This window comes from Sinocyclocheilus anshuiensis, unplaced genomic scaffold (genome assembly GCF_001515605.1).
Source record: "Sinocyclocheilus anshuiensis isolate Anshui unplaced genomic scaffold, SAMN03320099.WGS_v1.1 scaffold566, whole genome shotgun sequence".
Lineage (NCBI taxonomy): Eukaryota > Metazoa > Chordata > Actinopteri > Cypriniformes > Cyprinidae > Sinocyclocheilus > Sinocyclocheilus anshuiensis.
Genome location: NW_015542410.1, coordinates 552351 through 567049, shown reverse-complemented (window position 1 = coordinate 567049; position 14699 = coordinate 552351). Strand labels below are relative to the sequence as shown.

The following is a 14699-nucleotide window of genomic DNA, read 5'->3' as shown; positions in this document are numbered from 1 at the left end:
ATAATTCAAATAATTCAAATTTGATTCAAGAAACATTTATTATTATTTTCAATGTTGAAAACAGTTGTGCTTTTAGCTTAATTTTTAAACAACTTGAATTCTTTGTTACAATCAATAGAAAGGGTTGAATAGAAAGTTCAAAGAACAGCATTTATCTGAAATAGAAATTATTTATTACATTATAGATGCCTTTGTTGTCACATGTTGTAAGATCAAATATTAAATATTGTAATGGTTTAAGATTAAATATAATATATTTATAAAAAATAATATTTTAATTACAGATTTTCATAGTTCCATAGTCAATAAGATCTATACATTAAAGGCATCTGAAAATTTGCAGAAAATTGGTTTAAATATGGAAGGTATAATGGGACCTACATATAAACAAAAGAAAAAACTCTTCAATAATTATTCTGGATATACAAGTGCCTTATATATATATATATATATATATATTTGTCTGTATATGGAGGAAAAAGTGTATACCTATAAGATTTCTTATAGGAAGTCTCGACGATCCGATTCTGTAGTTGTGCAGTGACTCCTGCGATCTTTCTGTTTGTGCAGTGACTGCTGCGATATTTCTAAGTGGAAAAAAAGAGAAAAGAATGAGGGTGTGAAGAACAGATAATTAGAGAAAATGGGATTAGGAGGGAGACATGTTTCCAAAAGACACCGGAACAAACCGGCAATTAGACAAAATAAAAGCCCAATTATGTTTATGTAATCTCCACAGCAAACAGTCCCATGTAATGAGGATAATGGAAACATATGTACACCTTTATTTCTATGGCAGACAAAAATCCTACTTTAAGGCTATGAGACATTGTGAAAATGAAAGATAGAGAAGTGAAAGCTCAAAAAAAAAAAAAAGAATGGGGGAAAACATCATATTACGTAATTGAGTACTTAATCCGGCAATTTAAAGGTGATGTAATCTTTTCCGTGCTAAATAGCTTTTCTGATACCCTAGCTTAATATGCAGACAAGAATGAGTACGGTATTAGTAGGCCGATTTCCCAGAAAGAGCATAAACACTGTGACACTATTGAAAACATTGACATGTTTTTGTCGGAGTATCACAACCAGCCCTAAACATCAACAATGTCTCAACCAGTGACACTAGTTTTGGGACAAGACTACCTGTTTGTCCAACCAATGCTAGACAGAGGGAACGTTTGGGAAACCTTTATGGAAACAGTCGTTATTTTTGAAAAGCTCAATACATATCAAACTGTCTCGCTTTCAAAATGTCAAAACTGATTTAGAAGTCATGACAAAGCATTTACAATTGCAAACAAAGGTTTATTAATGTATTTAATCTGTGGTTTACTGCAAATAAGCTTGTTTCTGCAGACAATCAAGTAACATCCGTTCTGTACAGTCGAGAGGAAGTGATTACATCTAACCGAGTCAAGTCCATGCAGGAGAACAAGAGAAGAAAGGGGTTTGATCCTCTGGGATGTGACCACAGACAGCAGAAAGAGATACTGAATAAAAGTGAGATCACTCGCGCAGACTGCTGATTCACTCCACTTCCAGCTACACCAGATACCAGTGAAGGGTGGAGGCGCGCTGGAGAGCATCTGTGTAAACAGATGGCAAGCCTTGTATGTGAGGTGTAGTGGCTGTATGTGGCTTTACCAGGTTAGTATGAGCTGCCTCTGTGAATTTTATGATCCAAGAGATAAGAACACCTTTTTGGGGATTAGCGTCTAAGTGTAATGCTTATTCTAGTGTGTCATCGCCGTCTGGGTCACTGCTGTGTGTGAAATACCACAAATGTTAAACACACAGCACGAATGTAATAGCACACTACAGGTCAACTTAATTATCTGCTGACCAGGTTAATAAAAGTCACAACTGATACAATGACTAGCTTTTCATTGAAATGCTGTAATGCTGTTGTGGATGTGAATTATACTGTATAATATATTAAATGTATATTACTAATTAAAATTCATTCAAAGTGACCGTAAAGTCATTTATAGTGTTACAAATATTTTCTATTTCAACTGTTCGTTTGAATCAAAATATATGATTAATCAAATTATCCTGAAAAAAAAAAAAAAGAATCAGTTTCCACAAAAATATTAAGCAGCACATTGATAATAATAAGAAATGTTTCTTGAGCAGCACATCAGTATTTTAGAATGATTTCTGCAGGATCATTTGACACTGAAAACTGGAGTAATGATGCAGAAAATTCAGCTTTGCATCACAGGAATATAATTGCATTTGAATATACATTCAAATAGAAAATGGTTGCCGTTTTTGCTACATTTTTGATCAAATAGATGCAGCCTTGGCAACAACAACAAATTTTGCCGACCTGAAAATTTTGAACGTGTTTATTTCTGATATACATTTTTTTATTATTTTGTTTTAAAAAAATCCTAAATATAATTATTTTATTGAATTCAATATAAATGTGCCAACTTGCCACATATATTTCTGCCCTATATAAAAATAATGTTATATATAAAATAAACATCAAAAAAATATAATAACTCTTTGTTTGTTCCTTTGTTAAAGTCTTGGGCTGGTAAGTGAAAGATTATATAAAAATAATGTTATATATAAAATAAACATCAAAAAAATATAACAACTCTTTGTTTGTTCCTTTGTTAAAGTCTTGGGCTGGTAAGTGAAAGATTAGGGGGGGGTGTCTTCAAAATTATATTCAAAATGTATTAAATTGCATATTAATTTGATAATATTAATTAAATATTTACATTTCATTAATTTTATTGTTACATGTTTGTTTTTTGTTTTTTTTTTACATTTATTAAAAATTATTCTTTCTAAGGGCAATCAAATAGTTATAAAAGAAAAGCATGGCCCATGCAATTTAACATAACTTACTATAACTTAGTGACCACTTATGGCCATATAAGTCTTGCAGTTTGCCGGGGGTTTTTTTTCTTTTATTATGAATTTACTTATTTTGACCATGCACCTGCCTCGAATTTCCAGGACTTTCATTCCTATGATATGTAAATCCGTCTGTATTCATCTGCTTTGTGCTTCTGTAATTCTTTGTGTGCCCACACATGAAAAGCAGCACACATGTGCATATGCATAAAAGCTTTAGAAGTTGCACTGAAAAATCATCAGCCCTGGCATGTTTTATCCTCGCAGGCAGAGTGAAGGGTATGTGTGCAAGATCAGAGAAAGAACAACAGCCTCGGGGTGAATCTGCAAACTGACACGCACGGCACATAAATACTCAAGAGTACAGCAGTTTTGAAAAAGAACACTTCAAACTTGACAGAAAAACATGCAGCCTGACAATGAAAAGAAAAAGTGCATTCTGGGGAGAAAAATAAACTTTTAAATCGAGCACTGCCACTCCCCATGCACCTCGCAAACAAGACTTAAATGTTCTTTTTTTGAGTGCACACACCCTCTCATTACCTTGAACATCTGTCATGCATCACTTTGCATTTGCCGTCATCACTGATTCTGAATCTGGTTAATAGTTTGTAGCATAATGGTTTATTCTTGGTGCCATTAGATCGCTGGCCCAGTCCTTTGATACACAGTTACCCTCAATGAAAGACATGAGCATGCACTTACAAACAAACACATTCAATTCTGCATTTGACGTCAGGCTTTTATGAATAAGGAAGAAATGGTCTTCACATGAAGAAATACCAAGCTCCTATTTGCATACATAAGTAGTTTTAGGCATTTGAACAGGAATTGTTGCAATGCTAAATTGACCTGTATCTCTATACATTCACTAACAACTCAACCATATCACAAAATAGCTGTTCTAAATACTGAAGAGAACAGCATGAACTTTCAAACAGACTCTTTGTATTGAATGCAACCTGCAGGCTTCTGTATTTTTTTACAGTGTAGCCTCCATGGCATTAAATCAGTCCGGAGGTGTCCCATTACATAAGCCAGGACACGGAGACGAGAAATGTGGGAGAAAGCCCTGCCGTTTGCTTTGGAAAACCTGATACGACAAAATCACAGACAAGTTCTGACCAGGCTGGGCTATAATGAAGCTTGTTTACTGTAAATGCATGGACACTTAAAGTGATAAAGAACTATAAGCAACTTATGTGAACTCAAGGTCAAGTATGCATGCATTCAAAATATTCAACAAATATTCAATAATGTATGTTTGTCTGAAACTGTTATGAACAACACTGCAAAGAATTGAAGAGATCAAATATGAAGCTACTTTATTATTTTTCAGACTTTTCATCTGTTCTGTGTGTGCTGCTGATTCTGTCTTATGTGTTGCTTCAAGTTCTGATCCTGTGGAATTTGCTAGAAGGGTACATGCACTTGCTGTTCATTTTCGTACAAGCATGTCTGGCACATCTGCTTGAGCAAGTTAACAGTTAACAGACCAGAAACAGATGGATGGTACTAAAAACAGTGGGTTCCAAAAAATCTGGGAATCTAAACTAAGAATTAAAAAAATAAACAAAAAAAGAAGTTTAGTATTTTGAGAAAAAACAATTGTAAAAAAAAAAAAAAAAAAAAAGGATTCTGCACAATTTCTAGATTTCTCTGATTAAATAAGGTAATTTGTGACATTGGGAAAAAAACAAATACTATGACATTCTAAAATGTATGATAATTTTGCATACTTAATTTTTCACTCAAATTGTTACATTTGATGAATTAATTTGTAATTATTATTTTTTTAATTAGAAAAATGCAAAATGAAAGTCCTTTGGAACCCCACTGTATAAAGTGAATTGATGATTCATAAGTGAACAGAAGTGGCAGGAATAATTAAAGATTTAACTTCTAAATTTCACTTGGTAAACATGTACTGATGCTGCGTTCAAGTTCTCCTGGGACGTTCGTACTTACGAGTTGACATAGGTGCAAAAATGATAGCATTTTTTTTACTTGGATTTCATTAACTAGCTGCGTAACAAAAACATGACCAATTTAAGTTTATAGGAGAACTAAACTATCAATTTAAACAAAAATTTACTGTCAACTACAGACGCTGCATCCATGGATTCCGCCATGTTTCTCATTGACACGGCCCCAACTCGGAAACTCGGGGGTTAAAGAAAATTTCGAGTTTCCCACTGGTAATAACGACTTTGTGGTGGCGTTCATGTGCATTCAACTCTTAAATACGGTCTATCCGACATGACTTGAACGCACCATGACACACACATACACACACATCCATAAACCCTTCAGGTGCAGAACTGAAGTTTACAGAAGGTGCTTGATGCACATCCATACAGTAAAAATCAGCAATACCAGCTGATCTCATTGGAAACCAAGCAGCAATCTTCTGTAATTAATTCAGTCAGCCCAATAAAATCTGTACTTATATGTCATCTCATGCTAATATGGAACCTCTTCTCATGCAATGTTATTAAGCTATCTTATGCAAAAACTTGTTCAGCTTTTGTTCAGTCGGAATGCCGTTGTATTACCGTAGGTTCCTCAATGTCATGTTGCGCAACTTTATTGTTGGTAATGAGAAACTCGTTTATCAATTGACATGAATCCAAAAACAACAAAAGCTGATCGTTTAAGTGGAAATACAAATGATAGTGTCAATTTTCCTTGGAGGTTTCGGTCAACGCATGCATGTGGCTATGCATAAGGTTTTGTGTTGCAAATTCCTTTTTATGATTTACATATTTCCAAAGTATCAAAGGTTTTGCGCATCAGTATGAAGAAAAGATGCTACAAAAATGCAAATCAAAATTGTTAATGTTAAACTATAGAAGCTTTTTTTCTACTATAATACTCACAACAAAGCCCCAAAAGCTTGGAACATCATGAGGGTGAGTAAATGATGGCAATTTTTTTTGGGTAAAATATCTCTTTGCGCATTCTTAACCGTTCTATCCACCTGCTACACTTCACTTGAATAGCACCCCAAATGTCTTGGCCTCGTGCCCTTAACAGAAACCTGCAAAAATTCCACATATGTGATATATTAATATAAAGAGACAGATTCTTCTTGCATGTGAATTTGTATTGACAAAGGCGACTGCTAGATTTCACACACATATCTCATTCTGAAAGGCCATCTGACACACATCAAAGGCATAAAAAGGTGTTCAAATCCATAAGTGAGGTTACCAGCTACCTCATTTATCCTTTTTATCAAAAGAAATTACCTCATCTTGCTTCCCAGAGCCACTGTGCATTGTTTGTGCCAAGACATGAGCTAAACTCAATGAGTCAGCAAAGTACATGAATTAGACAATACTGGTCAGAATGGGTTAAATTGGAAGTTCAAATCAGCCATCCTAGACAGTTATCATTTGGAAACGGTGCATACATTTTGGTGCTCTTGACAACAACCTGCAGAATTTGCTAGAAGCAAATCTGCTTGTGAAATTCACATTGTTTTAAATATATTTTGCATATAGGCTACATGGTCTTAAACCTTTAAGCAAATATTTGATTTATATAATAATCATAAATTGCTATATAATAATCAAACTCAATGTGTTTGAAACGGTTGCCGTTACGATTTTATATTTCCACAGTTTTCAGTGGAGTGAGATATGAAATTACACCAATGCCAGCTAATGGGAATAAAGAGAGATAAACTAATGAGTCAGCTTGTTACATTTTCCACACAGAGGAAATGAGCAAACATAGATGGTATCTGATATGCTATATAATCATATAAACTATTATCACCAAACCATGTCACATGGTCAATCATAAAGTTTCAGTACTTAGTTGGTCCATTTAAAAATCACACAAATATAATCATTGAACATAGCCTAAAATATACACCAAACACAACAGTAAACACATGTTAAGAATATAATTACATGGGAACTTTTGGTTTTTCTGTCCTAGTACAGCCAACACTTATTGGGTGGGACGGAACGCAGGGAAGCCACAAACATTTTTGTGACATTCTTAAAGCGTACTGTTGAATGCTAAAACAATAGCAACTTTTTCCCCAGAAATATTGGCTATTATTAACTCAACTAAATCACTTAAAATAAAGCCAAGTGCAAACAGAGTTTAGCCTAAAAACAAACTATCACGACCCTCTTCCACTCTCACGAATGAAATGTAACAAACATCGGAATTTCCCAACTGAATAAGAAAGTAATACATCTTAATATTTCGTTAAATTCTTTTAAATATTCCTATATGTAGTTTATCATAAATACTGCTCAGCAACAGAAATAAATACGAACAAAAGGCGTTCCAGCTTACCTTGCTGAAGATACATGCAGACTCTCTGCTCTGTACTTGCTGCATGTGTTGTTCTGGTGACTCATGGCCTTCTCAATGAGAAAGCTGGGTTTTGCCATAGAAGGCCGGGGTGAGTCTCCAGCGGTGCAGCCCTGCTCCTCCCTCAGCCTTCGCTCGACAGCGCTCTCTACAGGACTGCTGCAGCACGTGCACCATGGAAACCGCAAATGCATCATTATGAGACAACAGTTTTTTTCTCGAAATAAATTGGTGAAGTATCAGAACAATTAAAAACAGTAATGCGCATAATAAAGACAAGGTTACTAATTTAGTCCTTAAATACTCGTAAACGTAAATGAATTGGATTAATGAATTGTAGCCTACTTTCACAATATTTGACATGATGACAGCAGTCATATGTGCAGATTAGGGATGCACCAATACCACTTTTTCTAGTACTCGCCCGATACCGATACTTTTATTTTTGGTACTTGCCGATACCGAGTGTTGTCGGTGTTTCTTTGTCTGAATTATCGGGGCATTTTAACGAGTACGAGTACGAGTACAGGAGCTCAGTATCGGCCTGATACCGATACCAGTATCGGTATCGGTGCATCCCTAGTGCAGATTAATAAAAAAGTTCATTTGAAAAGTGAAAAGCGAAAGCATTTCAATGATCTGCATAGGCAGAACTGTACCTGATACAAATACTGTATACTTTATAGTTGCTTTCCATATTGAAATAGTTTTATATATAGGCCTATTTAACTTTAGCTTCACTTTTAAGCTTCGAAACATTTCAAAATTCTGAAGGTTCGCAGCTGTATGTTCATTTTTAATTAATGAATTCAATCAATTAAAATATGCATGCGATGTGTCTATAATACAAAAGGAGAATGATATTTATTGCTTAATTGATCTAGTTTGCCAAACCCTGCCTAATAACACTATAAAACACGAATTTTACAGAACTTTTAATATGTAAAGCTATTCAATTATTTGTACAGTAGATTACATTTAATAGATTACGCATTCATGAAAACATTTGCAATCGCTTTGTAAATACATGTGTCGTTATACATTTTTGGGCTGCATTAACAAAGTTTTGAACAGCAGTTGCTACCAGCCTGGGGTTTCGGACACATCGAAACAGTGAATCATTTTATGAAGCAAATGGTTCAGAGATTCATAAAGCTCATGCCTGGAACGCTGGAAGAAAACAAAATCAACGTTCTGCGTGAATGCTGTGTGGCTCAGTAGGTTATGGAACAGAGCTAGATTAGCACTGTTCTGTGACAGGATCTAGGGCAAGCATTAAATATTAATGCAGTGTTATTGACCCTTGCGGAGTATGGGATTACTTTACTTTTAAGGTGAAATGGATTACTTTGAAAGGAATGTATCTGTATGTTTGCTTGTTCAAACGGAGCAGAAATGCATCTTTACACACAATAAGCTTGATTCTGTCTTCATGTTTTGTTTAGTTTTGTTGGCATTTGAGCAAACTGCCAGCACAGCATCACAATAATAACACGACTTGACTGCTTTATCCTAAAATCAATATCATAGCAGATCATTTGCATGCTTCAGTAGTTTTAAAAGAACAGTGTCAGTTACATAACAGCAAAGAGCTGAGTGAAGACTCTTGGCCTTAAGACAGCCAGTGTGCATTGTGAGAGCCAGATGTTTGCAAAACAAACAAAGACTGTGTGAGAGACTGTGTGCTCGAAATGTAGCCTATGTGGTTTTCAGATTTCTGCTGAAGTGGTACATTTTTAAAATATAGCCTAATGATAATTTCAAAACTAAAACAATGCATTAAATGTTCTTTGTTGGCCTTGACAGTATGATTTTTTAAAAGAAATTAATATTTGTATTCAGCAAGGATGCATTCAACTGATCAAAAGTGACAATAAATGCATTTGTAATGTTGTGCTACTCTTTTGACGCTATACTCTTTCAATTCATCAAAGTAACCTGGAAAACATGTCCCTTACCAAAAAGTAGTATACTTCAAGTTTATTTTAGCAAGTATACTTAAGTAAAGTTCAAGTATATTTTTAAGTATACTTTATGTAGTAAGTATACAAATATCAGTGTACTAGTAGTATACTTGTAAGTGTACTATTTCAATACTCCTTGGGACTAAATTGGCCCACTTTCTAGTATATAAAAGTATACTTTTAAGTATACTTTAAGTATAACAGTAGTAAACTTTGAGTACACTAGTTTACATCAAAATGTTTAGTTTGTACTGCAACTATACTAAAAGTGAACTTATAGGTATACTGATAGTTTACTAATTAAATACTTGTAGTAGCATTTTTAGTACACTTTGAAGTATAGTCTCAGTAAACTACTAGTTTAGTAGTTTTATACTACAAGTATACTCGTAAGTTTTCTTTAAGTGAACTTTACATCATATTTTAAGTATACTACTATGTCCCTATTTAGGTATTAATTTGTATATATTTTGTTATATGAATATCTGAACATACAAAACATCAAAAGAACAGGGTATCTGCATGTAAACAAAAAAATTTAAACACTTGAATGTGGATAAGTTTCATAAATAAAAAATAAAGAAATAAACAACATTTTGAACAAAAAACTGAAAAAAGACTATGAATTGGATTCAGAATGATAATCAAAACGTAGATAAAGTCGATCAACACCCCAAAGCTTGACAGTTATTATTACCTCTTCATTGGTCGACATTTTATTCCATTACGTTACACAGTTTTGATGCTGTTTTATGTCTGATGATCGTGTTAGATTACATGTGGAAGCATCTGTTGTTTCGGTTTCTTCTTCACTTGTGCACTAGCGCCCCCTACAGTATAACAATGAAAACACGGATTCTAGGAACACAAGTATAGCTCAAATATATTTAGACTTTTTCTAAGTATAAGTCAAGTATACTTAAATGTCATTTTAAGTATATTTCTGAGAAGTACATAAAGCTAATTTCTGAGAAGTACATAAAAAGCAGACTAAAAGTATACTTTCCTATTTTTAGTTTAAAAGAAGTATACTAATAGCACGCTTGAATAAACTTCTTTTTCGTAAGGGGTATCACAATTTCCACCAAAATATGAAGAGCAGCACAACTGTTTTCAATATTGATAATAATAAGAAAGTTTCTTGAGCACCAAATCAGCATATTAGAATTATTTCTGAAGGATCATGCGACACTGAGGACTGGAGTAATGATGCTGAAAATTCAGTCGTCACATGAAAAAATTACATTTTAAAATGAATCGAAACAGCATGCAAATTAAAATGCAAATAAATATAACCTTGATGAGTATACAAGAGACTTCCGTCAAAAACATTAAAAAAATCTTACCAACTCCAAAACCTTTGAATGGTAGTTTATCATCATGTATTAATGTAAACTCATTAGTACAATCATTCTTGTATGTAATTTTCACTGTTGTTAGTTTTATTCAATCCTCTCTCATCCATGTTAATACAAATGTGTAATCAAGTGAACTTAACTGAACGGAGTTGTTTGAATTAAATAATGTGTCATGCCAGCTTTATTTGCCATGTGATTGTTCTGCCAGTATACTGCTGGTGAGTGTAACAAAAACTGATCAGGATGTGCCTTTGAACACAACATAGATGAGTTGAGCGACTAAATGCCCATGAATAACATGCAAAAGACAGTCATGCTGGTTTATGCCTGCAAAACTATGGGCCAGAGGACACTTGAGGAGACCTGCTGCACAAACCAGCAGTTCATACAACTTGTATGGAAACACTTGATATTGCATTCCATTTTTGAGTGAAACGACATATTCTAAGAAAAAAAAGGGGTTTAGTCACACAAGTACACACTCATATTCTGATTATATTGCCATATTGTACAAACAAACCAAAAAACGGGTGTAGAAAAAAATTTCACTCAGAAATTGCTGGTAAATGAAGAAACAGCAAGTAACACATTGAATTAAACATGAAATTTTAAAGAAGAAAGACTTAAATACACAAACAATCAGTATAGTATTTTCTTGTAAAATGTACTCTAACAATATGTTTTATTTACAATTTCGATAATATATACTGTATGTATATTTTTTACAGTGTAGTATTTCCTTGTAAAACATACTCCGATAATCTTTCACATGAAACTATAATTGCTTGGTTCAATTATTACACAGCATTAAAAAGTGACTATATTGCGTACACAATAGATGTATATACAGTATATATACAACACAGTGAGTTTCCAGTGACCTCAGTTGTCGTCCTTCTAGCAACAAAGTTACATAATCTTAATCATTTACATAATACACGTATCTTGTCGTCACAAGCTCAATAAAATCAGTTCACACATGTAAAACATGAGTAATCCAGCTCAGCTAATGTGTGAGTGAACTTAACCATTTCAGTTGCAAATAGTTAAAACAGTGTTGTTTTCAACTAATAATACATAATACATCTGTATATTACAGTGCAACAAAATTTTTCTCTTTGCTGCATTTGCTTGGTTTGGTTTAATTCAGTTGTGGACTGTGGTTCTACATGTTTGAAACTGGTTTTCTTCATCTACAGTATTAACAGTAGTTATGATTCATCACTAACACTGGCAAAGAATGCAGGTCAATGACAAGGAATTTTGTTTGCATCATTTACATCTACTTTGGTTACTAATATTACAAAAACATATTACTAGAAATGCATTTAACATGAACCACACTCTCAGAAAAAAAAGTTGTCACAAGGGTGGTACCCTAATGCACAAAAGCCAAAAGGTACGTATTAGTACTTTAAAAGTACATATTACATATCAGTACTGCCTCAGTAACAGTTTGTAGCCTGCCTTGTTTATAAAAGTATACCTGTGTATTTAAGTGAGCTAATTACACTGTCCACTTTTATTCAGGATTTCTGTCCGTAAAAGGCTAAGATTAAGTATTTTCTCATGAACGATATACAGTATGTGATGGCATCACTAATGAAAGACAAGTACTTCTTTTTCTCCAGCCTGGATTCTGTACTTTTGATTAGTTCTGAAATTAAGATTCTGAATATTGAATATTGAATAGATGAGTATTGTATACATAAGAATTTCAATATACATTTTAAATTAATATATTATGCAAGCACTGCCTAATGCGGCATCTGTGTTAAATGATCTTTAGTCAATTTCTTTTTAATTATACTGACACATCAGGATGTTTTGGGCTATAGCTCATATCTAGCACAGATGCTGAGGGGAAAATGTAATTGGCTGTTGGGCATTCAAAAGTGCAGCTTTAAGCTTCCTTCAGCTGTTTGGCAGCTCTGTAAGATCAAATAAATTAAACAAATATAGATATTTTTACTTTAACAGTGTGTTCTCACTGCCAAAAAAATCGCAAATTGCATGGCATAAGCTGAAAACATTCTTGTGCCACTGGTTTTGTTCATTTTTTGATTTATGTCAATCTTATACTCTTTTCTCAGCATCTTCCTCATGCCTAACATTCAAAAGGTTTCCAGTAACAAGCATAAACCAGTCCAACCAGTGCCCACGACCTTAAACCCCCACTCTCATGACAGTAACTGAGCTCATGTAATCAAAACTGAAAGTATTACCTTGGTTTGTGTATATAAATGTCATAGTAAGACAGAGACACAGAGACCATCATTTCGTCTTTGACTCTCAAGGAAGATGCATCTCTTTTAAACCACTGAATGAATGAACCCGTGAGTATTACAGTATATTGTCTTAATCTGAGTTATGTTTTGAACAGTTTTATGCATTTAAAAGTGAACCATGTTCTCCTCTTTTAATTTGATAAATATTTCGCTTTAACAGACTCTTTTGTAAACAGAATGCATTAATATTGTTGTGCTCTCGTCTGTAACGTTAGTTTATCAGTGAATGATTGGTCTTAATTCCTTCGCCGCTCACAATGTGAACCAGGAACAGAACTTCGTCCTTTAGCAGCTGGCATTTTGAGGGCTTTAGCTTGAGTCCATAATCCTGTAACCTTTGAAAAACCTCTGCAAGGCGTTCAATACACTGTTCCACATCTTCACCAAAGATGATTATGTCATCCAGGTATATCAGCAAAGTGTCCCACTGCAACCTTCGTAGAACCAACTCCATGGCCCTCTGGAAGGTGCTGGGTGCGTTACACAACCCAAATGGCATTCTGGTGTACTCATATAATCCATACCTTGTCACAAAAGCAGTCTTGGATCTGTCTTTTTTATTCATTTCAATCTGCCAGTACCCTGACTGAAGGTCAAGTGTTGAGAATGTCTTTGCACCACCCAGCACATCCAGGCATTCCTCTATTTTTGGTAGGGGATACGCATCCTTAATGGTAAGCTCATTAAGCTGGCGATAATCTACGCACCAGCGGACCCCGCCATCTTTATTCCTTACGAGGACGATAGGGGATGCCCATTCAGAGCTTGAGGGGACCACAATACCAAGCATTTTTTTTAGATGTGTTTCCTCCTCATTCCAGAACCCCAAAGGGGTACGTCGTACTGGCTGTCGAACAGGCTTAGCCATTCCTGTATCAATGCTGTGCTGCAGAGCAGAGAACTTCCCCAGATCATCATCAGTTGCTGCAAAAACTTCTTGGTGTTCACTCAGTAGAGCTATTAACATCTCTTGCTGATGTTCTGTGAGCGTTTCGCTTGCAGAAGTGAACAACTGTCTGAGGTGCTCTGGAAGGTCAAAGGCGTTTAGTGAGGACACCCTTCTTACATGGTGCTCATCCGGAGGCTCTCTGTTAGGGTCTTGTGGCACTGAGTCCCCACATTTTGCATGAAACTGAGCCTCGACTGGAACTGTATAGGCTCTCTCTCTCTTCTCTTGAGCATCAGGATATGCTTCGATGAGCACCCCCAAACAGACTCCCCTTGATAAGGGTCTACTGGAAGCTGTGATGTTGCATAGCCTGACCGGAATCCTCTGTTCCATGTTAATCATGATACTGCCTGAAGACACTCCATCAGCCAGGCTAACAGGCTCTAGAACAGCAGGGAGTTCTGGTTTTGGGTCGTCTACCACACCCCAAACTAAACATTCACACTCTGGCGGCACAGTGAACTCACTCTCTAACATCACCCTTGAAATGGCATAGTCTGGCCCCTTGCCTTCAGATATATAGGCTGGAATGAGTTCTGAGTCCCATGAAAACTTTGCCAGAGGCATGAATGGTGAAATCGGCAGCTTTTAAGAAATCTAAACCCAGGAGCAGGGCATCACGAATTGGTGCAATGCAAACTGTCCACTCCAACACTTTTGTGCCAATTCTGAATTCCACTTTCACTCCGCCTGTTGCTGACATCTCCCTTCCAGTTTCTGCATTTCGGAGACACACCTTTTTCAGTCCTGCAGGTGATTTAACAGGTAATTTGCTGTATGTTTCTTCAGACATGATTGTGGCCTCAGCACCCGTGTCTATAACTGCATTAACAGGTATGCCATCAACAGTCAGCAAGATCATTAAACTGGGCCCTCGACTCTCAGCTCTGCTTACATGTACAATGGATGGACTTTGCTCTGCTTGCTC

At 35.3% G+C, this 14699-nt stretch overlaps 1 protein-coding gene and 1 long non-coding RNA gene across 2 annotated transcripts in view; one reads left to right on the top strand and one right to left on the bottom strand.

The window, feature by feature from the left end:
- Positions 1 to 7273, bottom strand: part of LOC107693318 (tuftelin-like) — a 24478-nt gene extending 17205 nt beyond the window's left edge. The window contains exons 1-2 of the mRNA XM_016492652.1: positions 7195 to 7273; positions 490 to 587 (exon numbers count right to left, since the gene is read on the bottom strand). The gene's annotated coding sequence lies outside the window, so the exon portion shown is untranslated. The remainder of the gene's footprint in view (positions 1 to 489; positions 588 to 7194) is intronic.
- LOC107693319 (uncharacterized) lies at positions 1032 to 5063 on the top strand. The gene is made up of 3 exons (XR_001634718.1): positions 1032 to 1042; positions 1205 to 1206; positions 4942 to 5063. It is a non-coding gene; the product is annotated as an uncharacterized LOC107693319 (long non-coding RNA).
- Positions 7274 to 14699: the final 7426 nt, after the last annotated feature.